At 48.8% G+C, this 16,984-nt stretch overlaps 1 protein-coding gene and 1 long non-coding RNA gene across 2 annotated transcripts in view; one reads left to right on the forward strand and one right to left on the reverse strand.

Moving 5' to 3' along the window:
• Positions 1-16,984, forward strand: part of CNIH3 (cornichon family AMPA receptor auxiliary protein 3) — a 205,350-nt gene that overhangs the window by 90,067 nt on the left and 98,299 nt on the right.
• Positions 1,575-5,374, reverse strand: LOC106505094. The gene is made up of 3 exons (XR_002336221.1): positions 5,163-5,374; positions 4,680-4,806; positions 1,575-3,573 (listed from the first exon to the last, which is right to left on the reverse strand). It is a non-coding gene; the product is annotated as an uncharacterized LOC106505094 (long non-coding RNA).

The raw sequence follows: 16,984 nt of genomic DNA on the forward strand, positions 1-16,984 counted from the left end.
CTCTGAACTGTGTGACCTGTGCTTCTCCAGGGCAGTTAGTCCAGGCTCTTTGTAAACTGTGGGGTTTGGGAACCCGCTCTGTGGCCAGATTGCTTGGGTTTGAATCCTGTCCCCTCCATCCATCAGCTGTGTGTTGGTGGCAGAGCTACCTAACTTCTCTGTAACTCTGGGCCTTAAAGATGGGATACAGGAGAAGCTTGGTCCAAAGAGGGGAGATGGGTTTCTTGGAGGCCCGTTTCCAAGGAGCAGGAGCGACCACAGACTAATCAGTCCCAACTATCTGGGCATCTGCTCTCTGCCCTGTACACCAGGACATAAAGGTCAGCACGGTCCCAGCCGGTGATCTTCTGATTTTATAGACCCCCCGGAACTAAAATGTGAAACAACCGACTTTTACTCTCAGAGGCTTAGCTGTCAGGTTTCTTCAGTCTCTCTCCAGGAAGCCAGCATCCCTTGGCCTCCATCTGTGAGGCACAGAGTTGGACACGGAACCTAGCGGACCCTGCTGTTTACTGTGTGACGTTAGGCAAGTGCCTAACCTCTCTGTGTCTCTGTTGTTTTCATTATTCAAATGGGGATGATAATACCCACATCACAGCACGTGGGAATGAAAGGAGAGCGCGTGGCAAGTGCCTGTTCTGGATCTGGCAGCCAGTAAGCAGCCATATTGATGATTAATAATCACTATTTAGCAACACCGTCAGGGAACACAGAAGCGGCTGCTGCTGTATCTAGTGGGGTCATCGTGACATCTGGTGCTCGTTCAGATGAGGCTTCAAGGACTTGTTTTGTCCAAATGTGAAAGAGTGTCCTTCATTACAAGTGTGGGTGTGTCTCGTGTATGAGTGCAAGTGTGTGTGTGTGCGCGCGCGCGCACGCATGTGTGTATACAGACACTCTGATCTCTATAACAGTTTCAGGCATCCTTTACATGAACTGAGAAAATGGAATACTTAAGTGACTTACAGCTTTTTAAAACTGAAAAGGAGTTCCCACTGTGGTGCAATGGGATCTGCAGCGTCTCTGCAGCACCAGGACGCAGCTTTGATTGCAGTTGGCACAATGGGTGAAAGGGTCCTGCATTGCTGCAGGTGCAGCGTGGGTCCCAACTGTGGTTCAGATCTGATCTGTAGCCCCGAAAATACTTATACCTTGGGGTGCCAAAAAAAAAAAAAAGACCTGAAATAGCAGTAGAGCCGAAGGGTAGAAACCCTCCAGGACGAGGGGACAAGGGACTGGTGTCTCAGAGCCCCGAGGCAAGGAGAAGAAATCATGACAGTAATGCTCAGACTCCGTAAAATTAGATCCACCATTAATCTGGTGAGGTACAGACTCATTAGCTGTGGGGCTAAACTTAGCAGCCGTGGACGTTGTGCAGGATGCCTGGAGTTGTTACTGGACGGGCAGGCCGGCTCAGAGCACAGGGAAGCGGGAAGACGGCTCCCACCTGCAGAAACGCCCCAGCTCTCAAGTTTCCCATGTAAATCAGCAAACAGAAGAAAAGCCAGGGCAGCCCCATCATCCTGTCGATCCTGTCCCCTGCCCTGTCTACGGAGGCAGCCGAGGCTGAGCTCCGAGGGGCTAAAAGGCCTCCAGCACCCACCATTTACCAACTCCTGGAAGCCTCTGCAATTTCAGACAATCCCCCCCTTGACAGCTGCCTCTTATGCCAAATTGTTAAAAGAGATGATACATCACATCACCAGGTGTGGCAGGAGTCAGGGCCCAGAAGGAAACGGGGTGTTTCTGACAAAGGCTCATTGTTTGCGATCTGTTTACAGTGCCGGTTTCCCAGTGCTAAGAATAGCAAAATCACTCCATTTCCACAGAAAGCAGCGCTGGCAGGAAGATGACATTTCCATGAGTTTAGAACATACGAAGGGAAGCTGCAGCCCACGTCTCTGCCCCCCCCAACCCAAGGACTCTCTGAAATGGGCCGTCCCTCCCTGGTCACCTCTGTCCCTCTCCCCACTATTCCTTGGTGAAAATGTGGCTCTTGTGTCCGCGGGGTCCTGTCTGCACAGGCCAAGCTGGCTCATACCTGGTGTTCGTGTTGGAACTGGAACACATCTGCAGGGTGTGGAGAGATGAAGTAATTTCATCTAAAGTCACAGAGCTTGGAAGTGAGAATTTAGGCTCAGAGCTTCCCCACTAGTTTGTCCTCTGATTCAGTTCCATTAAAAATACTTCCGTTGAACATGCCCTGTGTCTGAAGCCTTGTCCCAGGTGCCTCCATGCGCATTTGCCCTCCTCTATTGAGGTTCTTCTTCTTTTTTTAGCTGCATCCGTGGTATGCGGAAGTTCCCAGGCCAGGGATGGAACCCACACCCCACACCACAGCAGTGGCCCAAGCCACTGTGATGAGATTGTTGTCGGATCTTTAACCTGCTGTGTCACAAGAGGTTCTTATTAAAGTCATAGATGGTTCTGTGCACCTCTGTTAGATTCTGAGCTTCTTACAGGCATGGATTGTGTCACGTTTACTGGGTCTGCAGAGTGGTAAGTGCTCTTGGGTAGATAAGGAAGAGGTAGAGACGGTCCCTTTGTCTGCTGCTCATCATCGGTGGGGCGGACTTGTCTAAGTCAAGTACCAGCCAGACTGATAATGCATCCATCCATCCGTCTATCCATCCACATGCATGCGCGCACACACGCACACACAAACACACACCCAGACACACACACACACACAGGTTTCTTGAACACTTACTGGACATCTGTTATATGCCAGACAACTGGGAGGGGTAAAGGTGATTCGAAGAATAATAATATTAAAAAAAAGAATAAAAACAAACAAAAATAATTAGGAACTGAGTGAGCATATTGGTAAAATATTAAAAAATACTTTGAAAACTTTTAAATGACAACCCCCCCCAAAAAAAACAAAAACCAAAAAAAAACAAAGAAGAATAAAAAGTTTCAGTTTCAAGATCCTCCAAGTTTATAGGGGGAGACAGACATTCAACATGTAAAGAAGTGAATTATAAGACTGTGGAATTCCACGGATATGAAACATGTAGACTAGCAAATTCAAAGAGAGAGGCAGTAGAATGGTGATTGCCAGGGGCTGGGCGGGGGGAGAATGGGGAGTTATTGCTTGGGGGGGAGAGTGGAGTTTCCATTTAGGAAGATAAAACATTGTCTGGAGAGGGACAGCAGTGATGGTTGTACAACCATGTGAATGTACTCACTGTCACAGTCCTAAACCCATAAAAATGGTCAAAATGTTAGATCTTATGTTTTAACAACAACGAACCCATCCAAACAAACAGGGTGGTGAGTACTCTGCAGCCTGAGGACAAGTGACCTCTGGAGCCCAAGCCTGGCCCAGACCCCAGAGCCTTTGTGCCCCCGCTAGTCTGGAAGGGGGCTTGACTGACATGGGACTTTGAGCAAATGGAGGTATAGGATCAGGAGGCGTATCTTACCCAAGCTGTGTATTAGCCTCATTATACATTTCCCCGCTGCAGAAGCCGTGAGCTCTACACCAAATTAAAAAGGCCATTTGATGAGTAAAAAACTTTGGCAGTTACCTATTACTGCATAATAAACAGTCCCCACGCAGGTGTGGCCCTAAAACAAACAAACAAACAAAAACAAAAACAAAAACAAAACAACCCCAAGATCAAAAAACAAAAAAACCAACAGTCCCCAAATGTATTTGCTTAAAACAGTAGCCACCCTTTATCTGCTCATGACTCAGCTCTGGGGAGGGCTCAGCTGGTGCTGTCTCTGCTCCATGTGCATTAACCCATGGGTTTGGGGTTGGAAGAGCCAAGATGGCCTCTCCACATGTATGGGGAGAGCTGGGGGCTGGCTTGGCCTCTCTGTCCTCATGTAACATGTATTTAATGTCAGACTGATTTTTATTAATTTCAATCCATGGAGCTTTGCCAACATCATTTGTCAAAGTTGCACCATTTAATAAGTAGGAACAACCTAAAAATTCATTATGGTTCTTTTGTCATCACTCACTTTATGTAAATTAATAGAAATGTGAATAGGTTTCTGAGAATTTTTTTTTTTTTTTTTTTTTTTTTTGGCCGTACCTGTGGTATACGGAGGTTCTCACGCTAGGGGTTGAATCAGAGCTGCAGCTGCCGGCCTACACCACAGCCATAGCAACGCCAGATTATTAAACCACTAAGCAAGGCCAGGGATCGAACCGGCAACCTCAGGGATCGAATCCTAGTTGGATTCGTTTTCACTGTGCCACGATGGAACTCCTAGCTTTCTTAGAATTTATGATTTGTTTTGCTTCAAGTGGTATATCATATTTCTATTTTTTTCTTTATGGCTGCACCCAGGCTAGGGGTCGAATTGGAGCTGCAGCTGCAGGCCTGTGCTACAGCTACAGCAACACCAGATCTGGGCAGCATCTTCGACCTATACCACAGATACAGCCACAGCTCACGGCAACACCAGATCCTCAACCCACTGCGCAAGGCCAAGATTGAACCTGCAACCTCATGGTTCCTAGTCAGATTTGTTTCCACTGTGCCATGATGGGAACTCCTGTTTTTCAAAATATTTACTCTCACTTTACAAGATACATTAAAATGAAAAATTGCTAAATTCTGCAGGTGTAGCATCAATTGGCCTGCATGAATGGGTTTAATTTAGAATTTTTAATTATTATTAATTTTACTGGTTGCTACAGTAACTGTTATACTACTTACCAATCGGAACAGAATTCTTTCAAGAGTTTCCCAGTCCCTGCAGTTACACTAAAGAATATTAGCTGAATAAGCAGCAAGGCGGGAAGCCGAAAATCTTTGAAATCGAAGGTTCTTTCTGAAGAGGTCCCTGAGGAGGAGAGACGAGAGAAGGGCTTTTTTTTTTTTTTTTTTCTTTTTTGGCCGCCCCATGGCATTTGGAGTTCCCGGGCCAGGGATTAAATCTGAGCCGCAGTTTCAGCCCACTCCACAGCTGTGGCAATGCCAGATCCTTAACCCACTGTGTGGGGCTGGGGATCGAACCTGCGTCCCAGGGCTCTAGAGACACTGCTAATCCCATTGTGCCACATCGGGAACTCCGAGGATGGCTTTTCTAATAGTAAGAGGGAAGCAGGAAGCAACTTCCCACAAAGAGGCTGAAGTTGGGGGTCTGGAGAAGAGATGGACCATTCACTGCTTCATGCCAGAGACTCATGGAGAAGGCACCTCAGAGACGTGGCAGTGTGGTACCCAGGGAGGCTGGAGCCAGGCACATGGGCCAGAGGTGAAAAGACTAAGGACCAGTCTGGTTGGGATGTCTTAGGAGGAACCAGTTGCACTGATGATCAAAGCTGGTACTCTGGTGCTATATAAGCCCTCCAGAAGCTTTGCCCAACTTCATAGGGAATCCCACTGAAGGCTGATAGTGAATTTCCTGCTAGTCCTGCAAGCAAGAAAGGGGCTCCAGTTATATGTAAGTTATTTTAAAGAAAACGAAGAAGTGATTTATCCAGGATTCAGGAGTCCGCGATTCATAGCGCACAACTCCACACATGTGTACATGTGCCAAGTACATCAAGAAAACATACTCCTAAGCTATTCAAGCCAACTTAATATACAAGGGCATATAGCGCAACAAAGTCACTGTGCCCAGCACAGAGCTGTCAGTGGCAGGCAGCGAACTTAAGGAAAAGTATTGGTGGATAAATTATGCAATGGGAAATCTTTAGATCCTGGTTTGAACAAATGAGCTATAAAATATAATTTTGGGACAACAGGAAGCACATACAGAAAAATGTTAATGGATGTTGAATCTGGGTGGTAGACAGTTTAATATTCACTATGCTCTTTTCCCCTACTGTTCTATATGTTTGGAAATTTTATAATAAATAGCCATTAAAAAAATCCCAATTCTGGAGTTCCCATTGTGGCTCAGTGCGTTAAGGACCGGAAGTTGTCTCTGTGAGGATTCAGGTTCGATCCGTGGCCTTTCTCAGTGGGTTAAAGATCTGGCATTGCCACAAGCTGTGGCGTGGGTCACAGATGCAGCTCAGATCTGGTGTTGCCGTGGCTATGGTATAGGCTGACAACTGCAGCTTCGATTCGATCCCTTGCCTGGGAACTTCCAAGGCAAATTTTCAGGACATTCCAATAATTAAACCCATCAAAGAGAGAGAAATGGAGATAATCCTGGGGAGCTGGATTAGCTGGGTATAACCTCTTTCTGGGGGGGTGGTTAAGGGAGCATTTGGATGGTGGCTGGGTAAGAATTTGGTGAACTGGGTTTATAGTGAAGGATGGGCAAAGCTTTCTGGGATTCTGGCATAGCTTGGCTGGGAAGCTCCCAGGTTGCTGAACCAGAACCCATCCGTGTGCGTGACGCACCCCGAACTCCACAGGGACAAATGCTCCTGTGTTTGGGATTCTTCTAGACCTTGCCCTGTGTCTCTGTTGATTTGGCTATTCGCGCATATCCTCTAATATTCTTTGCAATGAATTGGTAATCTAGCAGGTAAACTGGATTCCTCAGTCCTGTGAACTGCTCTAGCAAATGAATCAGACCCAAGGAAGGAGTCAGCAGAAGCATGGGTAACAACCTGGTCTTGTGATTGGCATCTGAAGTGGAGGGCTGACTTGTGAGATGGGGCCCTTAACTTGTGGAATCTGAGGCTCTTTCCAGGGAGATAATGTCAGAATTGAGTTGAATCGTAGGTCACCCAGTTGGTGTCTGAGGATTGCTTGGTGATGCTGGAAAACCCCGCACATTGGAACTGGGTGCAGAATACTTTAGTTGCTAATTCAACATCACTCCTGATCATTTTATTCCTTGCCTTCCTGTTTTGTGTCACTTGCACTTTTGTTTTGTTTTGTTTTGTTTGTTTAAGACACTGCCTTGGGAAAAAGTTATTTATTACCTCAGCAATCAGACTAGGAACCTTGTGGATCCCTAACAATGCCCACAACACATAGGTACTAAATAACAGTTGTTGAATAAACAGCAACTGCCCGAAGTTCTTACTGTCCAAAATTCTACCACTGCAATCATCGTAATGAAGATATGACTGTATAACTGAGAAAACAGGATAAAGCAGGTGTGGTGAAAGGGCAAGAAAAAGAGAGGGTGTGACATGGTTGGAGACTTGAAAGTCAGAGTGGTAGTAGGATAGTGAAGTTTTCTTTTGACATAGGGACTCCTGATTCTGGCAATGCGAGGCTAGATAATTCGGACCCATCCTCTCACTGGACACAGTTTAAAAAGTTGAATGATGGAGTTCCTGTCATGGCTCAGCAGAAACAAATCTGACTAGCATCCCTGAGGATGCAGGTTCTTTTCCTGGCCTTGCTCAGTGGCTTAGGTATCCAAAGTTGCTGAGGGCAGTGGTGTAGGTCACAGATGAGGCTCAGATCTGGCATTGCTGTGGCTGTGGTGTAAGCTGGCAGCTGCAGCTCCAAATTGACTCCTAGCCTGGGAACTTCCATGTGCCATGGGTGCAGTGCTTAAAAAAAAAAAAAAAAAAAAAAAAAAAGCAACCCCCTCCCAAAACAAAACAAAACAAAAGAGCCCCCACACAGACCACAGCCAGTGGGTTAGCCCATGAAATCTCAATCCCTGAAATTAGATTAGGGTAAGTCTAGAGTGTTCATTTCCCCCAGATACTTGGTAAAAGAAGTAGAAAATCCTCTTTGGAGAAAGAGTAGCACCATTTTAGGCCTCAAATTCCTGCAAGGAACCTTTCAAAACAATGTCTGACATATAATCAAAAATTACTAGATAGACAAAGTGCTGGAACTCCCTAAGTAAGAACCAAGAGAAACAAATGACAGTAGATAACCCCTAAAGGGACTCAAAAGATTTGAATTACCAAATTTTCCTTTGAGATTATGGTATTGTTTTGGTGTTACAAAAATTTATGCGATAAAATTACAACAATTAAAAGAACTGACATAGAGCCAGAACGAAATATTCCACTTTTATGTTGGTGGTGTCTGAGAATGGCAAATTACGGTGTTGGTTTCATTTTTTTCATCTCTGTATTTCCAAATTTTCTTGAATGAGAAATTATATTTGGAGACATACTTAAGTAAAAGAGAAAGCTTCAAAAACTGTAACCCAGAGCACAGCTGGATTCATAGGTGTGCAACCTCTATAGCGGCCCAGAGTCCTATATTCAGAAGGGCCTCACTGTTGGTTTAATGCTTTCCTATTGTCATCTTGGAATTCTTAATACATACGTTTTCAAACAAAAAGCCCCACATTTTCATCTTGCACTTGGCGGTGCAAGTATTGCAGAGCAAGGAGGCAATTAAATGCTGACCCTTACTCAGATAAGGAAATCGAGATTTCAAGAGGTTAAGAAACTTGCAGCTACAAAGGGGTCTGACTCCAAAAGCACATACATGCTCCTGACGCTTCCTCTAGACCAACACCAATACACATGCCACTGCTGCTGCCTCTCCAGCCCACAACAGCCCGCAGTCTAGTTCTCCCAATCCCAAGGTCAGACGGCGGCGGGGGAGAGTGGAGGACGCGAGAGATTCTGCAGGCAGGGGAGCAGTGCTGATAACGCAGCCCGAGCATTGAGAAATCCACAGTTTGGGCAAACTCACCCTGGGGTCCAAGGGCTTGTCCTGTATCCCCAACACAAGACCAGCCTCCTAGCCCCCCCATTTCCCACTCCCGCGAAACGGCGAGATCGGGGAGGGGCGGCTGCCGCCTTTAGGTCGAGGCACACACATACCCTTCCGCAGCTTCCCACCTCCTCCAGACGCACGTGTTTAAAGAGTCCCTGCGCCTCCCTACCCCGCCCCGGCTCCGCGCCGCCCGCCTGCCCCGCCTGTGCTGCCGGCCTCAAGTTTCCTCGGAGAGGCCGGCGCGCACCACCGCAGCCGCGGCGGCGACCGAGCGCCTGACGGCGCCTGGCCGCCCACCTTTCCCCAGCCCCTGCCGCCGCAGTCTCCGCCTGCCGGGGAGGGCGTGCTCGGCGGAGCCGGAGCCGAGGGTGGGGCGCCGGGAGGGAGGGGATCCCCGGCAGCGCCGCTTCAGTTCTCGCAGGGGCCCAGGCGGCAGCAGCAGCAGCAGGTGGAGCGAGCTTCGCGGCGAGCAGATCTTGGCCTGAGATCCACGACAGCCGCCCGGGCGGGAGCAGGCCCACTGGGCAGGAGCCCGTGCCGGCCCGGTCCAACCCCCAGTTTCCGGGGAACTTGGGTTACCCAGGCCCCTGGGCCCGGGCAGCTGGGGCCGGGGCCGGGGCCAGGCGCGCCTAGGAGCGTTCGGCAGCCCTGGAAGCCGCGTCTGGGGCGCAAGACCAAGGGAACCTGACGCTTTCCGGCTACCTAAAGACCTGTTCTCCTGGGAGAGAGCCGCTGCCGGCCCTGGAATTTGGGAAGCGCTCGGAGTCCGCCCGGGCACCTCGCTGGACGCTCTCGATTGGCGCCCGGGTGGCGCGGGAGGGTCCTGAGCGGCCCTCTCATTCCTCCTGCGCGACTTGGGGGCGGAAAGCAGGGGACACTTCCTGGAGATTCCGAGGTATCGGGAGCTGCTCTCGCGGCCCTCCGTGGAGTCCTCGCATCCTTCCCGGTGTTGTCTCGAGAAGCTCGCTGGTTGGCACTAATCTGCGGGCGTTCTCTACTGTTTTGGTCTCTTCTTCGATTTGAGGACAGTTCCCGCCAACGACGCTCAACGCATCTCCCCCTCCGCCCCCGCCTCCGGCTTCACGGAAGAGCTGGCGTCCCGGGTCACCGGCGCCTACGGGAGCCCTGTCCCTATTCGCTGACCCTCCAGGCTCTCTCCGCTTGGCGTGCCTCCTCTTAGCCGCTGGTCTCGAGGAGAGGGTGCAGACGTGGCTCCTCTTTGCCCCCTTTTGAGAGAGCCCGGCCCTTGAGGGGGACATTGGCCTCCTAGGGGCTGCTTCGTGTTTGGTGGGCTTGGGGGGCTGGCGGCCCCCGGCCGGCGGGCCATGGCCTTCACTTTCGCTGCTTTCTGCTATATGCTCTCGCTGGTGCTGTGCGCTGCGCTCATCTTCTTCGCCATCTGGCACGTGAGTAACCGGCAGCGGCTTCTAACTCTTTTTTTCCGCTCCGACCGCGCCCCTGGCCACCTCTTTCCCCAGGTTCTCTAAAATGACTCCTGACTTCCTCCACATAGAGAGTATGGGCGGGTGGGGGACGGCCGTTGCGCACCTGAGGTTAGACCCTTAGCCGCTCCCTTGTCCCGGGGCGGGAGACGGTTCGCGGCATCCGGAGGCGGGGTGCGCCTTGGGCGCCCTGGCTCCCGGCTGCAGCGGAGGGATCGTCGGTTCCCCCGGCAGGACACCCTTGCCGGGGCCTGGCGGGTGTCCCGGGCCCCGGGGGGTAGCACCTACGGCTGCATCTACCCTCCACTTCCCTTGCTGCCTCCTCTCTGCCCTCGGGAGGCGAAGGAAAAGCGCCGCCGTCGGCCCGGCAATTAGTCAAGTAACTATAACAACTAAACATTTAAAATGTCAGCATCTGTGGTGGGTTGCGTTTAGACACAATTGGAGACAAAGTGGAAACGCGACGGGAGCGCCTTGGAAGAGGAAGTAGGGAGAGGCCCGGCGGGGGAAGGAAGGCGAGGAGGGAGAACCAGGCGTGGGGGTCAACGGGGAAGGCGGCGGCGGGCCGCGAGCAAAAGGGAAGATCGAGAAGGAAGGAGACAGAAAAAGACGTGAATGAGGCTGAGGAGGAAAGTCAAAGAGGGAGGAGGAGAGCGAGTTTCCTCCTTGGCCCTTCTGGGGTCCAAGCCACCCAACTCCTGAAAGACTTTGCAGGTTGCACATCTTTTGGCCAGGTCCCCAGCATCCCCATGGAGCACAGGCTTGCCTGCCTGCCGCCCTTCCTGGGGCTACACGAGGTGTAAGGCAGTCCTGATTCTGCAGGAGTGGTGAGGGACTAGGGGACGGAGTGCTTCTGATAGGAGTAGGAAGAGAAGGAGTGAGGAAGTCTGGTCCTCTCCTAAAGATGGTGCCACACTGGGCACGTTGATTCAACTCCCAGAACTTCGTCCTCTGAGGTTATGCTCTCTGCCCTCACCATCCGGGAGTTAGCGGGGAAAATGGTGACGGTCAGACGTTTTAGAAGGAGCATCCGGTGCAGTCTCCTACCATTAGCTGCCTCGTCCTGCCCAGCAAGTCTGGGTGGCAGGGAACAGTCCTGAGATGAATTCCGGCGGACGGTTCCTGTGAGCCTCTGCGAGCGCGCAGGCAGTGGCCGCTGACCCGGGAATGAAGACCCGGAGAAAATTGCTGGGTGGCTGAGATGCAGGTGTTTTGTACAAAGGGGTTTATCTTAAAATAAAACTAAGCTGCTCCTGTTAAGAGGCTCTCTGACAGGGAGGAGGAAGACCTCTAACGATGCCACCTTAGCAAAGAGGCTTTCTGGGTTTCCTTCCGCATCTCAAGAGTGAGCACGTTGACCTGGAATATCTCCAGGCTTCTCCTTCTGTCTAAGATGGTGTAAGGCCATGAGTCAGTTGACTTAGGAATCTGGGGGTGAGAGCGAAGCAATTCAGGCAGGGGAATTTCGGGGCCGATCAGAAATCCTGCGAGCGAGAAGCGATGGGGTCGTGCATGCTCTCTTGCTCTGCCTGGGGGTGCCCGTCTCACCGCAGAGAACTGAGCCTCAAAAGTTGTTGACAGTTGTTAAGGGAAAATGAAACTTTACCTAACTTAGAATAAAAAGGAGTGCAGAACCCTGTAGCAAACCTCTGCTAACTGTTCTAAAGGAGCCTTCTGTGCTTCTTTGGGTTTGGGGAGGTGTTGGCGTTCTCGAAGGCTAACTACCCCTCTTTTTCAGAAATAACTTCAGTTGCTGTTCCTTTATGTTCTTGCTTTGGCCAGAGGGTGGCAGGTACCAGAGAGCTCCATCAAACTGTCAGGCTTGGAGCTCTCTGAATTAGCCCCTGAAGCAAAGTAGGTAACCAGAAAGGATAATTTTCTTTCACTCGGGAAGATAATAAATAATTCAAGAGCAAGTTAATTACATGGGTGGTTTGTGCAGCTGGTTGACTACTAGACCTTTGACTGGAAATCAGGCATTGCTGTGTTCCCATGCTGGCCTCTTCCCTTCAGGTTTCCAACTCTCACCCCCTGGTCTAGGGGTTGCTGAATTTGGTCCCGATTCCGGCTCTGGGTCAGGCCCTGACCTCATTCATGACCTGGCAAGATTCCAGTTTCTCATAATGAAAAGAATTTGTGTTCTTTGAATTCAAATTACAGTAATTACTCCCAAGTCTCTGCCCCTTTTCCTTTCCTAGTCTTCCCCCGCCACCCCCTCCCCCACCCCCACCCCCACCCTCACCCCCACATTCTCCAAATCAAAGAACCCAAAACCCCACCACATTGCTTTGGCTCCTGAACATTGAAAAGAGAAATCTGAGACACATCAGTTTCTGTGCAAACATTGTATGTGTGGGTGTTGGTTATATGGTGGTAATTATGTCAATTACAATTAAGATTAGTTTGTGTTGGACTCTGCTTTCTTTTCAGCTTCTTATATTCCTTACGTATTTCTTGATCTGATGAGTCATATTGATTGTTTAGCATATGTTGACGTCCCAAATAATGAATTGGGCATTTAACAGAATACAGCAGCTAAAGAGACCTGCCTGTAAGATGGCACGTTTTTCTTATCTAATTGTACATACCTACTTAGGGGTAATAAGTAGTTTTTTGAGTGGCTGTAGAAGGCCAGTCCTAGGCATTTATAGAGACGATGCACTTCCATTGTTCACCCACCTCTTCTTCTTCCCTCTGGAGGTCTGGAAGTAAGGATGGAGGTGGCCAGTCACAGCACAACATTTTTTTCAAAGTCTTGTTTTTTACTCTGAAAATTTATCTGCATTTTTGTGTGCGTGTGTGTTTCTTTAGGGCTGCACCTGCAGCATATGGAGGTTCCCAGGTTAGGGATCGAATCGGAGCTACAGCTGCCGGCCTACACCACAGCCACAGCAATGCAAGATCTGAGTCGAGTCTGCAAGCTCAAGGCATGCCAGATCCTTAACCCACTTACCAAGGCCAGGGATCAAACCTGTGTCTTCATGGATGCTAGTCAGATTCATTAACCACTGAGCCATAATGGGAACTCCCCAAAACTTATCTGCATTTGTTTTCAAATGAAAAGATTTCAAATTACCAATTTATTTTATATCAGCCACTGTCTTTGAGTACATTTATCACATTTGGAAGATGCAGAATAAAACTGAGGGTGTGTGTGTGTGTGTGTGTGTGTGTGTGTGTGTGTGTGGCTTTGCCTACCTCCAGGCACGTGGCCCCTTAACTGCCCAGGCAGAACTTTGTCCTCAAAACTGACATTTTACAGACGAAGAAATTGCATCAGAGAGGTTATGAAACTTGCCCAAGGTTGCGCAGCTGGCATGTATTAGAGCTGAGATTTTAGCTGAGTCTGAGACTTTTATGCCTATGCCCCTCCCCTTTTAAAAAAATTTTTAGGGCGGCACCTGAAGTGTATGGAAGTTCCCAGGCTAGGGGTCGAATCAGAGCTACAGGTACTGGCCTATACCACAGACACAGCAATGCTAGATCTGAGCCATGTCTGCAACCTACACCACGGCTCATGGCAATGCCGGATCCTTCCCCCACTGAGTGAGCCCAGGGATCAAACCTGCATCCTCATGGATCCTAGTTGGGTTCTTTAAACGCTGAGCCATGAAGGGAACTCCCTAGTCACTCTGTTTGGATTGTTTAACTTTGATATTAGCAAGTAATGATCCTATCCAAAGGATATCTCTGTATAACTGAAATATTTGGAGTTGGAATTTTCAGATTGAAGTTATAACAACAAGAAGATGACACCAAACATACTATGTATCCTTTTTTAAAAGAGGAAATTCTATTTCACTTTTTGAAGTAATTTTTCTGCTTATAAAAGTATACAGGTTCGTTACTCAAAATTTTGAAAATACAGAGCTATTAACAATGGAAAATTACTACTACTCCTATTATTGAGAAGAGATTTGGACAGCTCTTCTTCCAAATACTGTGTATGGTGTGTGTTTTTTAAAAAAACTGCATCTGGATGTTTAGAAGGAAAAAAGTGTTCTAAAGGGTTTCAGATGTGAAATGATGTCTATTTCCAGCCAGTAAAAAATGCACACTGTTTACTCGCAAAAGCCCACTCGGCTCCAGCTTGGTTGAGCCTGTTTGCAGACTGTCTTGTTTATATAAACACAGATGAAACCATTCTTTGAAAAGATGAAAGATTCATCCCAGTTACTTCAGGTTTTTGGCTTACATTATATATCTATATAAATATATACTTCCCTTTAAAAAACAACAACTGAGTTTTGACACATATAAACAAAATTCATTCCCAATAACATTTCTTGAGATTCATGGCAGCGTTTGCTCCCGGGGAGTTCTCACTGGCCCGGACAGATGGAAACAAAGGATGCTTACCGAGGCTCGGTTTTGCTCTGGGTCTTTATGGTTTTGCTCTGGGTCTTTATGGTTTTGCTCTGGGTCTTTATGGTTTTGCTCTGGGTCTTTATGGTTGAGCCTTTCAGCCAGTTCCAGCCTGTCACAGACTCAGCCACGGGGCACCGAGTAAACCTCTCAGTTTCTCAAATTATCCATCTGAAAACAAAAAAATGGGTTTATGTGAAATGACCGCTGCCGGGGTCGCCGATAGCTTGTTCCCTGAGGGTCCTGCGTTGGCCTGTTGAGTTGAGGGTGCTGAGCTCTCAGCCAGGCCTTTCCTGGTCTCCACTTTTTGTTGTGTGTGAGGCACCCTGTCTCCGCTCATGTCTCACTTTTATTTTTTTTCCCATTTTTTAAAGTTTTAGCAAAGTATAGTCCATTTACATGGTTGTGATAATTTCTGCTGTACGACAAAACAATTCAGTTATACATATACACACGTACATTTTTCTTCAGATTCTTTTTTTTTCTTCTTCAGATTCTTTCCCCAAATGGACCATCACAGAATATTGGGTAGAGCTCCCTGCACTATACGGCAAGTGCCAGTTGGCCTGGCATTCCGCATACCTCAGTGTGCATACGCCAGTCCCAAACTCCCAGTCCATCTCCCCCCACCGTCCCCTTTGGTAACCATAAGTTTGCTTTCAAAGTCTGTGAGTCTCTTTTTGATCTGCAAATAAGTTCATCTGTATCCTTTTTTATAGATTCCATCTATAAGTGATATCATATGATGCTGGTCTCTCAGTGTCTAACTTCACTTAACATGATAATTTCTGGGTCCATCCATGTTGCTGCAAATGGCACGATTTGTTCTTTTTTATGGCTGAGTAATATTCCATTGTATATAAGTCCATCGTTATCTGTTCCCCTGTTGACGGGCATGTAGGTTGCTTCCATGTCTTGGCTGTTGTGAATAGCGCTGCCGTGAACATTGGGATGCACATATCTTTGCGAATTATGATGGTTTTCTGCAGATAGTTTATCACTTTTAGATGCGACGTTTGTACCTCCAACTTCCCCTACCCCCCTCCTCTCTCATCCCCCCCACCTCATTCTCCATTGCCTCCCACCTGGCACAGGAGGAAGCTCTGTGAGGGCTGGGGCCCTTTCGGCTTGCCATGGTTTCTCTGGAGGCTGGAACAATGCCTGCCGTGTAGACGGGGCTCTGTAAATCCTCATAGAACTTAAGGATGAGGCGAGGAAATAGTTTTAATTTGGCATAGAAAGGCCAACTCGAGACAGTCTTACATATGCTAAAATACAGCCAAAATACAAAACAGTCAAAAAATGTCTAAAGCAAAATTAAGCTGATAGACTGTAATCGAGCCACCAGCATTTCTGTGCACCGTGTCGTAGTCACTGAAAGGCTTCTGAATCTTGGTTGATCCGAGCAGGGGGATTGCAGAGTAAGGATGGGACCTCGGGAGGTCTCGTGGGCCCACGTCCATATCAGGGTGGTGTTGGGGGCCCATCACAGCCTGGTGTCTCCCTACGGCCGCAGTGCATCTCCCTCTTCTCCATCGCCCGGCGCCCCCTCCACAGGGGGACTCTTTTGCCCTCTGGAAATGTGCGTGTGCCATCTCTCTTTCCACGAGGAAAGCCTTTTACCCTCTTGGACTTAAATCCAAGCCGCACCTGCGCCCTGCCCCACAGCTCACGCCCACGCCGGATCCTTAACCCACTGAGCGAGGCCAGGAACCCTCAAGGATCCTAGTCGGGCTTGTTATTGCTGAGCCGTGACGGCGACGTCGTAACAATTTTTTATTGTGGTAAAACACACGTGCCATCAAGGCGACCATTTTTAACCCGTTTTTAAAGGTGCGGTTCAGTGGCGTGAAGTACGTTCACGTTGCTGTGCAACCGCCACCACCACCGCCATCCATCCCTCCACCTCCAAAACTTTGTCGTCATTCCAAAATGGAACTCCATACCCATGAGACTGTAATTCCTCAATCCTCCTTTCCCTCGGCCCCCCGCAACAATCATTCTACCTTCTGTCTTTATGAAATTGACTGTTCTATGTACCTGGTACCAGTGGAGTCATACAGGATTTATCTTTCTATGTCTCGCTCCTGTCCTCAGTATGCGTTGCAGATGTGACAGCATTTCGTTCATTTTTTTTTGTCTTTTTGCAGCTGTGGAAGTTCCTGGGCTAGGAGTCAAATTGGAGTTGCAGCTGCCGGCCTGTGCCACAGCCACAGCAGTGCCAGATCCAAGCCACATCTGTGACCTATACCACAGCTTGTAGCAATACCAGATCCTTAACCCACTGAGCAGGGCTAGGGGTCGAACCTGCATCCTCATGGACACTATGTCAGGTTCTGAATCCAGCGATTGGCAACGGGAATTCCTCATTAATATTTATTTGTTTATTTTTATTTTTTGTCTTTTTAGGGCCGCACCCGCGGCCTATGGAGGTTGCCAGGCTAAGGGTCGAATCAGAGCTGTAGGTGCCGGCCTACACCACAGCCACAGCAACACCAGATCTGAGCCGCATCTGCGACCTACACCACAGCTTATGGCAACGCCAGATCCTTAACCCACTGAGGCCAGGGATCGAACCCACAGCCTCATGGTTCCTAGTTGGATTCATTT

Source organism: Sus scrofa, chromosome 10 (genome assembly GCF_000003025.6).
Source record: "Sus scrofa isolate TJ Tabasco breed Duroc chromosome 10, Sscrofa11.1, whole genome shotgun sequence".
NCBI classification, from domain to species: Eukaryota; Metazoa; Chordata; class Mammalia; order Artiodactyla; family Suidae; genus Sus; species Sus scrofa.